The sequence below is a fragment of the Pteropus medius genome, unplaced genomic scaffold (genome assembly GCF_902729225.1).
Source record: "Pteropus medius unplaced genomic scaffold, Ma_sr-lr_union100, whole genome shotgun sequence".
Lineage (NCBI taxonomy): Eukaryota > Metazoa > Chordata > Mammalia > Chiroptera > Pteropodidae > Pteropus > Pteropus medius.
This window is the reverse complement of record NW_024355695.1, coordinates 2,102,084-2,109,512: the sequence shown is the minus strand read 5'-3', so window position 1 is coordinate 2,109,512 and position 7,429 is coordinate 2,102,084. Positions and strand designations below refer to the sequence as shown.

Sequence of the window (7,429 nt, the reverse complement as noted above, 5' to 3'; positions counted from 1 at the left end):
CGACATGCAAGGGGTTTGACTCAGATTCATCAATCTTCATTTTCTATGTTATGATATCTTCAAACACTCCTGGGTTGCTTACAGTCCTTGTGAGCTGGTAATTTATGATGTTGGAGATGGCAGTAGGGTGGCATAACAGTGGTTATCTAAATGATCCTGAGACTTGCATTTGAGACCTGAGGATTGCTGATAATTGCCAATATTTTTATGTAACTATGTTGTGTATCTGTGGTTCATCTTATCTCCCAATGTTGATGTAAGGCCCTAGAGAGAATGGATAACACTAGTGTCAAATTGTTTTGAATTCCCTGTTTGTCTCTAGCAGGTAGCAAATATATCAGAAATCTTTCCTGAATGAACGAAATAAACCTAAGTAGAAAACAAAATCAAGTGCCTCATTGTGACGGAGTGGGTAGAAGTTCAGTCAACATTCATTGAGCCCTAACTCTGTGCCAGGCCCTGTGCTATAGACTGGGATGTGCTAATTTGTTTCTGTTTTCAAAGAGCTCTTGGTCGTTCTGGTCTAGATGGCAGAGTAGGTAAATGCTGTGCATGCTTCCTTCCATGACTGCATTAAAATTGCAACTAAATTATGGAACAGTCAACTTGGAGAACCATTTGAAGACTAGCTAAACAGAAGTCCTATAACTAGAGATATAAAGAAGAGGCCACATCAAGACTGGTAGGAGGGAGAGAAACACGAAACAGGCTGGTCCCATACCAACATGTGGAGGTTGAGTATTGGGAGAGATATCTTGGCTGTGAAGTTCTCACCAGAGAAGCAAGGTACTCCAGCCCCACACTGGGTCTTCCAGCTCCAGAATTTCAGTCTCGGGAAGAAGAGTCCCCACAAAATCTGACTGAAAATGAGTGGAGATGCTGACCATCTGGGTGAAACAGAAGGCAGCTGAAAACTCAGATATCCCCTTATAGGGCTGATGTACAGACTCACTCACTCACAGGCACTCACCCTGGGCTCTGGTAGAGGGACAGCAGCTCAGAAGGTGTTAGAGTCATATAGGGAAAGACTGAGTTTTGTGGTTTCAAGGTGAAGGCTGTAGGGACGGTGCCATTGTCCCTTTGTTGAGCTCTCCTCTTGTGCAGCCTACAGCTGGGTACCATCTTCCCCATATTGAGCCCTACCCCCACCATGGCTAAATCTGGATCTTCATTGGCCTGGTGATATCCACTTTCTCTACCCCTGTGACTCCCTGAGGCCCCACCCCAACTCACAAAATGCTGGTGGCAATTTCATTGCCAGACAATAAGCCTCACCACATACTCTCAGCAGGGAGTTTCTTCTGCAGCAGTCAATAGGCCTAGGCTCGTACACCTTGGAGACACTTTCAGTGGTAAGCAGCCAGGCCTGGCCTGAGCCGTTGTGTTTCTTAAATAAATCTTGGGGCCTGCAGGCCTGAGATGGGCAGCAGCTGAACTCGGTGTTATCTGAGACTTCTGTAAGAGGCCAAAGGCTCACCACTGGCAAAAAATCTAAATCTACATTAACCTTGGAAACACCACTTACCCCATCATGGTGACTCCCTGGAATCCTGCCTCATCTGACTCATGTACCACTGTTGGCCTTTCCCATGTACCTCAAGGTCCAGCACAGACAGCAACAAACCACAGATAACTTTGTAGCACCTACCAGTTAGTCGGTTACAAGCAGCACCTGACCTTGGCCAGCATGGGAGTCCCTTCCAGGGGGCTCCAGAACCAACATACCTGAGGTTGGCACTAGACCTCAACAGAGCACCACCTAATTAGCTCCATGAGTGGCACACTCAAAAGGTGGTCTCAATAGGCACATGGGCCCGCTGGGGCAAATCTCACTTTGTGGGGTCAGCGCCTGCACAGCAGCTCATAGGCTGTGGGCATGACCAATCATCACAGCTAGTGAGCCTGAGAGCCAATTCTACCTGCTTGATGTGCCAATAGCAATCAAGGCTTAACTACAACAGCAGGTCACATACACCCACACAAGATACAATCCTGGAGCACCAGGTGCAGGTGATCAGGGAGACTGTGCTATTGGGCCCCACAAGACACCTCCTACATAAAGTCACCAGGCTAAGTCTGGCAGACATAGCAGATCTACCTAATACATAGAAATGAACACAGAGAGGGAACTAAAATGAGAAAACAAAGAAATATGTTCCAAATGAAAAAACAGGAGAAAATTCCAGAAAAAGAACTAAGTGAAATGGAGGCAAGTAATCTATCAGATACAGAGTTCAAAACACTAATTTTAAGGATGCTCAATGAGCTTAGGGAAGAATAGATGATCTCAGTGTGAACTTCAACAAAGAGATAGTAAGCATAAAAAAGGAAATAGAAACCATCAAAAAGAACTAGTCAGAAATGAAGAATAGAATAACTGAAATGAATACATTACAAGGAGTCAACAGTAGATCAGATAAAGTAGAGGATCAAATCAGCTATTTGGAAGATAAGGTAGCAGAACATACCCAATTTGAAAATTAAAATTAAAAAATTAAAAAATTAAAAAATGAAGATAGTTCAAGGGGCCTCTAGGACAACATCAAGTGTACCAACATTCACATCAAAGGGGTACCAGAAGGAGAAGAGTGAAAGCAAGGGATTCAGAACACATTTGAAGAAATAATGACTGAAAACATCCCTAACCTGGTGAAGGAAATAGACATACAAGCCCAGGAAGCCCAGAGAGTGAGTACCAAACAAGAAGAACTCAAAGAGACTCATAGCAAGACACATCATAATTAAAATGGCAAAGGTTAAAGACAAAGAGAGAATCCTAAAAGTAGCAAGAAAAGGGAGGTAGTTACTTACAAGGGTTCTCCCACTAGACTGTCAGCTGATTTCTCAACAGAACCTTTGAAGGCCAGAAAAGATCTGCATGAAGTATTCAAAGTGATGAAAAGCAAAGATCTATAACTAAGATTATTCTACTTAGCAAGGCTATCAATTAAAATTAAAGTTGAGATAAAGAGTTTTTCAGACAGGAAAAAACTAATGACCTTTATCACCACCAAACCAGTATTACAAGAGTGTTGAAAGGACTTTTTAAGAAGAAGAAGGGGGAAAAACCCCATAAATATCAATAATAAAATGGCAATAGCTATGTATCTATCAATAATCATTTTATATGTAAATAGATTAAATGCTCCAATCAAAAACATGGGGTGTCTGAATGGATAAGGAAACAAGACCCATGCATATGCTGTCTACAAGAGACCCACTTCAGATCGGAAGATATTCACAGACTTTAACTAAAGGTATAGAAAAAGATATCATGAAAATAAAAATTTTAAAAAAGCTGAGGTACAAATATTCACATCAGATAAAATAAAGTTTAAAATAAAAGCTATAAGAGACAAACAAGAACATTATGTAATGATAAAGGGATCAATCCAACAAGAGGATATAAGCCTAGTAGACATATATACACCCAACATAAGAGCACCTAAATATATAAAGCTAATATTGACTAACATTAGGGGATAAATCAACGGTAATACCATTATAGTAGGGGACTTAACACACATTGACACCAATGGACACATCTTCCAGACAGAAAATCAACAAAGAATCAATAGCCTTAAATGATACACTAGACCAGATAATATTTTTAGTGTTTCACCCCAAAACAGCAAATATACATTCTTTTCAAGTGCACATGGAATGTTTTTCACGCTAGGCCACATGTGAGGCCTCAAAACAAGTCTCAATAAATTTAAAGATATTGAAATCATGTCAAGCATCTTCTCCAACCACAATGGTATGAAATTAGTAATCAATTACAAGAAAAAAAAACTAAAATATACACAAACACACGGAAGCTAAATAACATGCTACTAAACAAAGAATGGGTTAACAGTGAGATAAAGGAAGAAATCAAAAGATACCTTGATACAGATGAAAATTAAAACACAGTCTATGGCCATACAACCCTGAACAAGCCTGATACCGTCTGATCTCAGAAGCTAAGCAGCGTCGGGCCTGGTTAGTCCTTGGATGGGAGACCACCTAGGAAGATCAGGTGCAATAAATAAATAAATAAATAAATAAATAAATAAATAAATAAATAAAAAAAAATAAATAAGGGATTGTAAGCTGACAAGGTCCTTGCAATCTGTGAAGTCAACCAAGGTTTGCCTTGCATTAAAAAATAAATAAATAAAAAAAAATAAATAAAGACTCTGATTTCAAAAATAAAAATGAAAAAATAAAAGAAAACTCAATGACCCAAAATATATGGGACACAGTGAAAGCAGTTATAAGAAGGAAATTTATAGCAATAAGAGCTTACCTCAAGAAACAAGAGAAATTTGAAATAAACAATCTAACCTTACATCTAAAAGAACTAGAAAAAGAAGAGCAGAACAAACAAAGCTCAAAGTTAGTAAAAGGAAAGAAATAATAAAAGATAGAGTGGAAATAAATGAAAAAGTCTAAAAAAAATACAAAAGATCAATGAAACCAAGGGCTGGTTCTTTGAAAAGACAAACAAAATTGATAAACCTTTAACCAGACTCATCAAGAAAAAATAGAAGTGAGGACTCAAATAAATAAAATCAGAAATGAAAATGAAGTGACAAGTGACTCCACAGAAATATAAAGGATTATAAGAAAGTACTATGAGCAATTATATGCCACCAAATTGGACACTCTGGAAGAAATTAATACATTCCTAGAAACATACAATCTCCCAAGACCGAGTTAAGAATAAACAGAAAATCTGAACTGTTTAATTACTACTAACAAAATCAAATCAGTCATCAAAAAACTCCCAACAAACAAAAGCCCTGGAATGGATGACTTCAAAGGTGAATTTTACCAAACATTCAAAGAAGAATTAATACCTATTCTTCACGAACTATTCAAACAAATTCTAGAAGAGGGAAGTCTCCGAGGCTCATTTTATACAGCCACTATTACACTGATTACCGAACTAGATAAAGATGTTACATAAAAAAGAAAATTATAGGCCGATATCCCAGATGAACATAGATAAAAAATCCTCAACAAAATATTAGCAAACTCAGTTCAGCAATACATGAGAAAAATATCATACACCATGATAAATTGGATTTATTCCTGGGATGCAAGGTTGGTTCAATATATGCAAATCAATCAATGTGATACAAATTGAAAGACAAAAATCATATGACCAGAGTTTTGGAGAAACATGGCAGAAAGACATCTCCAGATCTCTCCCCTTGAAAGAACAATAAGGTGAATATCTAAATGTCAACAAAAACACCCAAACTGCACACCAATACGACTGAGTGTGGGATTTGCGCATAAAGGCTAACACAGGTCAGAACCCCGGGTGTCAGATGGTGGATTGGGAGAAACAAAGAAGCTGCCTCTAATACCTGGACTCCCTGTGGGAGGAGAGGGAGGGGAGAAGGTGAAGCGAGTTTCCTAAATAGCCCTGCCTGGGAGAGCTGTGATTTCCACGTGGCCAGCAGCAGAGTCCAGTCATCAGGACAGAAAGCAGAGAAGCAGGGATGACAGAGAAACAACAGTTGATTTTTATCAGCTACGGTTGCAAAACTGAGGCTGGGTCACAGTCCCCATCCCACAACCCAGAGGGCCCCCCCACCATATCCTCTGAGATCAAAAACCATGGAGCCCCAGGGGAATCTGAGCAAATGCTACCGAAACTGTTGCTAACACTGAGAGGAACTGAGACTGAGGGTAGCGAGTGAGATTAAACATCTATAAGGAAAAAAGGCATTATTAAGGCTTTATATAAAGCAGGGATCCAAGAGTCTTAGACTCCACCTACTGGAAACCGAAAGAAAAACACATTCTTTGCAATAGGCTAAAGAGAGACCTTTATATAATAAATCCTCATTCAATAAAGCAGAACACATTTCCATTAATGCCCTAGTAGAGAAATAATCCATTAAACACCATAATCAATCAAGGCGACAAGGCATCTCAGAAAGAAAGAGAAAAAACTCCAGAAAATAAGCTTACAGACAGAAATATGTGACTTAAATGATAGAGAATTCAGGAGGAACTTTTGAAAAAAAATTAATGAGAAACGAAATGAATTATATCAACAGTTTCAGGTATTAAAAAAAAAACAACTAGATGAACAGAGCAAGGAGATTGAAACCCTCAAAAAGAACAGAATAGAACTTCTGGAGATTAAGAATACACTGCAAGAGTTGAAAAATAAAATAGCAATCTTAGGGAATAGAGTCGACCAAATGGAGGAAAGGATCAGTGATATCGAAGACAGTTTCTAGAAATAAATCAGAAGGAAGAAGACAGAAACCGAAGAACAAAAAATAATGAAAGAGAAATATAGGACCTAACTATAACATCAGGAGAGGAAACATAAGAATAATGAGCATTCTCTAAAGGAAGGAAGAGAAGCATTTTTGGATAAATAGTTAACAAGAATTTCCCAAATCTAAGGAATGAGCTGGAGCTTGGAATTCAAGAAGTCAACAGAACACCCAATTATCTCAACCTAAAAAGGCCTTCACCAATACACATTGTATTAAAATTATCAAAAATCAAAGACAAAGACAGAATTCTCAGGGCAGCCAGGGAAAAGAAGAAGGTAACCTACATAGGAAACCCCATTAGATTATCGTCGGACTTCTCAGCACAAACCTTACATGCCAGAAAAGAGTGGAATCAAATATTCAAACTATTAAGTGAAAGGAACTACCAGACTAGAATAATGTCTCCAGCTAAGCTTTCCTTTAGATATGAAGGAGAAATTAAGACCTTTCCAGATTTAGAAAAATCGAGGGAATTCTATCCTACAAGGCCTGCATTATAGGAAATACTGAAAGGGGTCAGCTCACCTAAAACACAGGACGAAAAATTACGTAATTACAAGTAAGGTACCTATCAAGCAAATAGAAGCAGGGGAGTACAACTCTTACTAAGAACAGGGCATTATAAGCTGAAACAATAAGAAGAGAATTGCCATAGCAAGAGAATAATGAATATTCAGCATATATAGAGACAATTTTGGACAACACTGACTGAAAAGTGGAGGATTCAAAGATCCAAATTGGTAAAGGGGAATGAAGATAAGGCATGCACAGAAGAAAATGGACGACTGTATATGTATATAACTATCCTTTACATATTCGTAATGGTAACCACATGCCAAAGATTTGGAACCGAAGTATATAACATAAAACAAGAAGAAACAGGGGTAAAACCCACAAAGCCCAAGCAAAATAAAGAAAACAAAAACACAAGGACAAAGAATGGGAACACTGAGCTACCAGAAAGCAAAAGATAAAATGGCTATAAGAAGACCACATACCTCAATACTCACCCTAAATGTAAATGGACCTAACTCACCAGTAAAAATGCACGAAGTTGCATTTTTCTAGCAAATGACATTCAGAGAAAAGCAGGAGTAGTGGTACTGATATCAGACGAAATAGACTTCAAAATAAAAAAG

At 38.4% G+C, this 7,429-nt stretch overlaps 1 pseudogene; it reads left to right on the top strand.

Moving 5' to 3' along the window:
* Nucleotides 1-3,914: 3,914 nt before the first annotated feature.
* Nucleotides 3,915-4,033, top strand: LOC120599901 (uncharacterized; annotated as a pseudogene).
* The last annotated feature ends 3,396 nt before the right edge of the window (nt 4,034-7,429 follow it).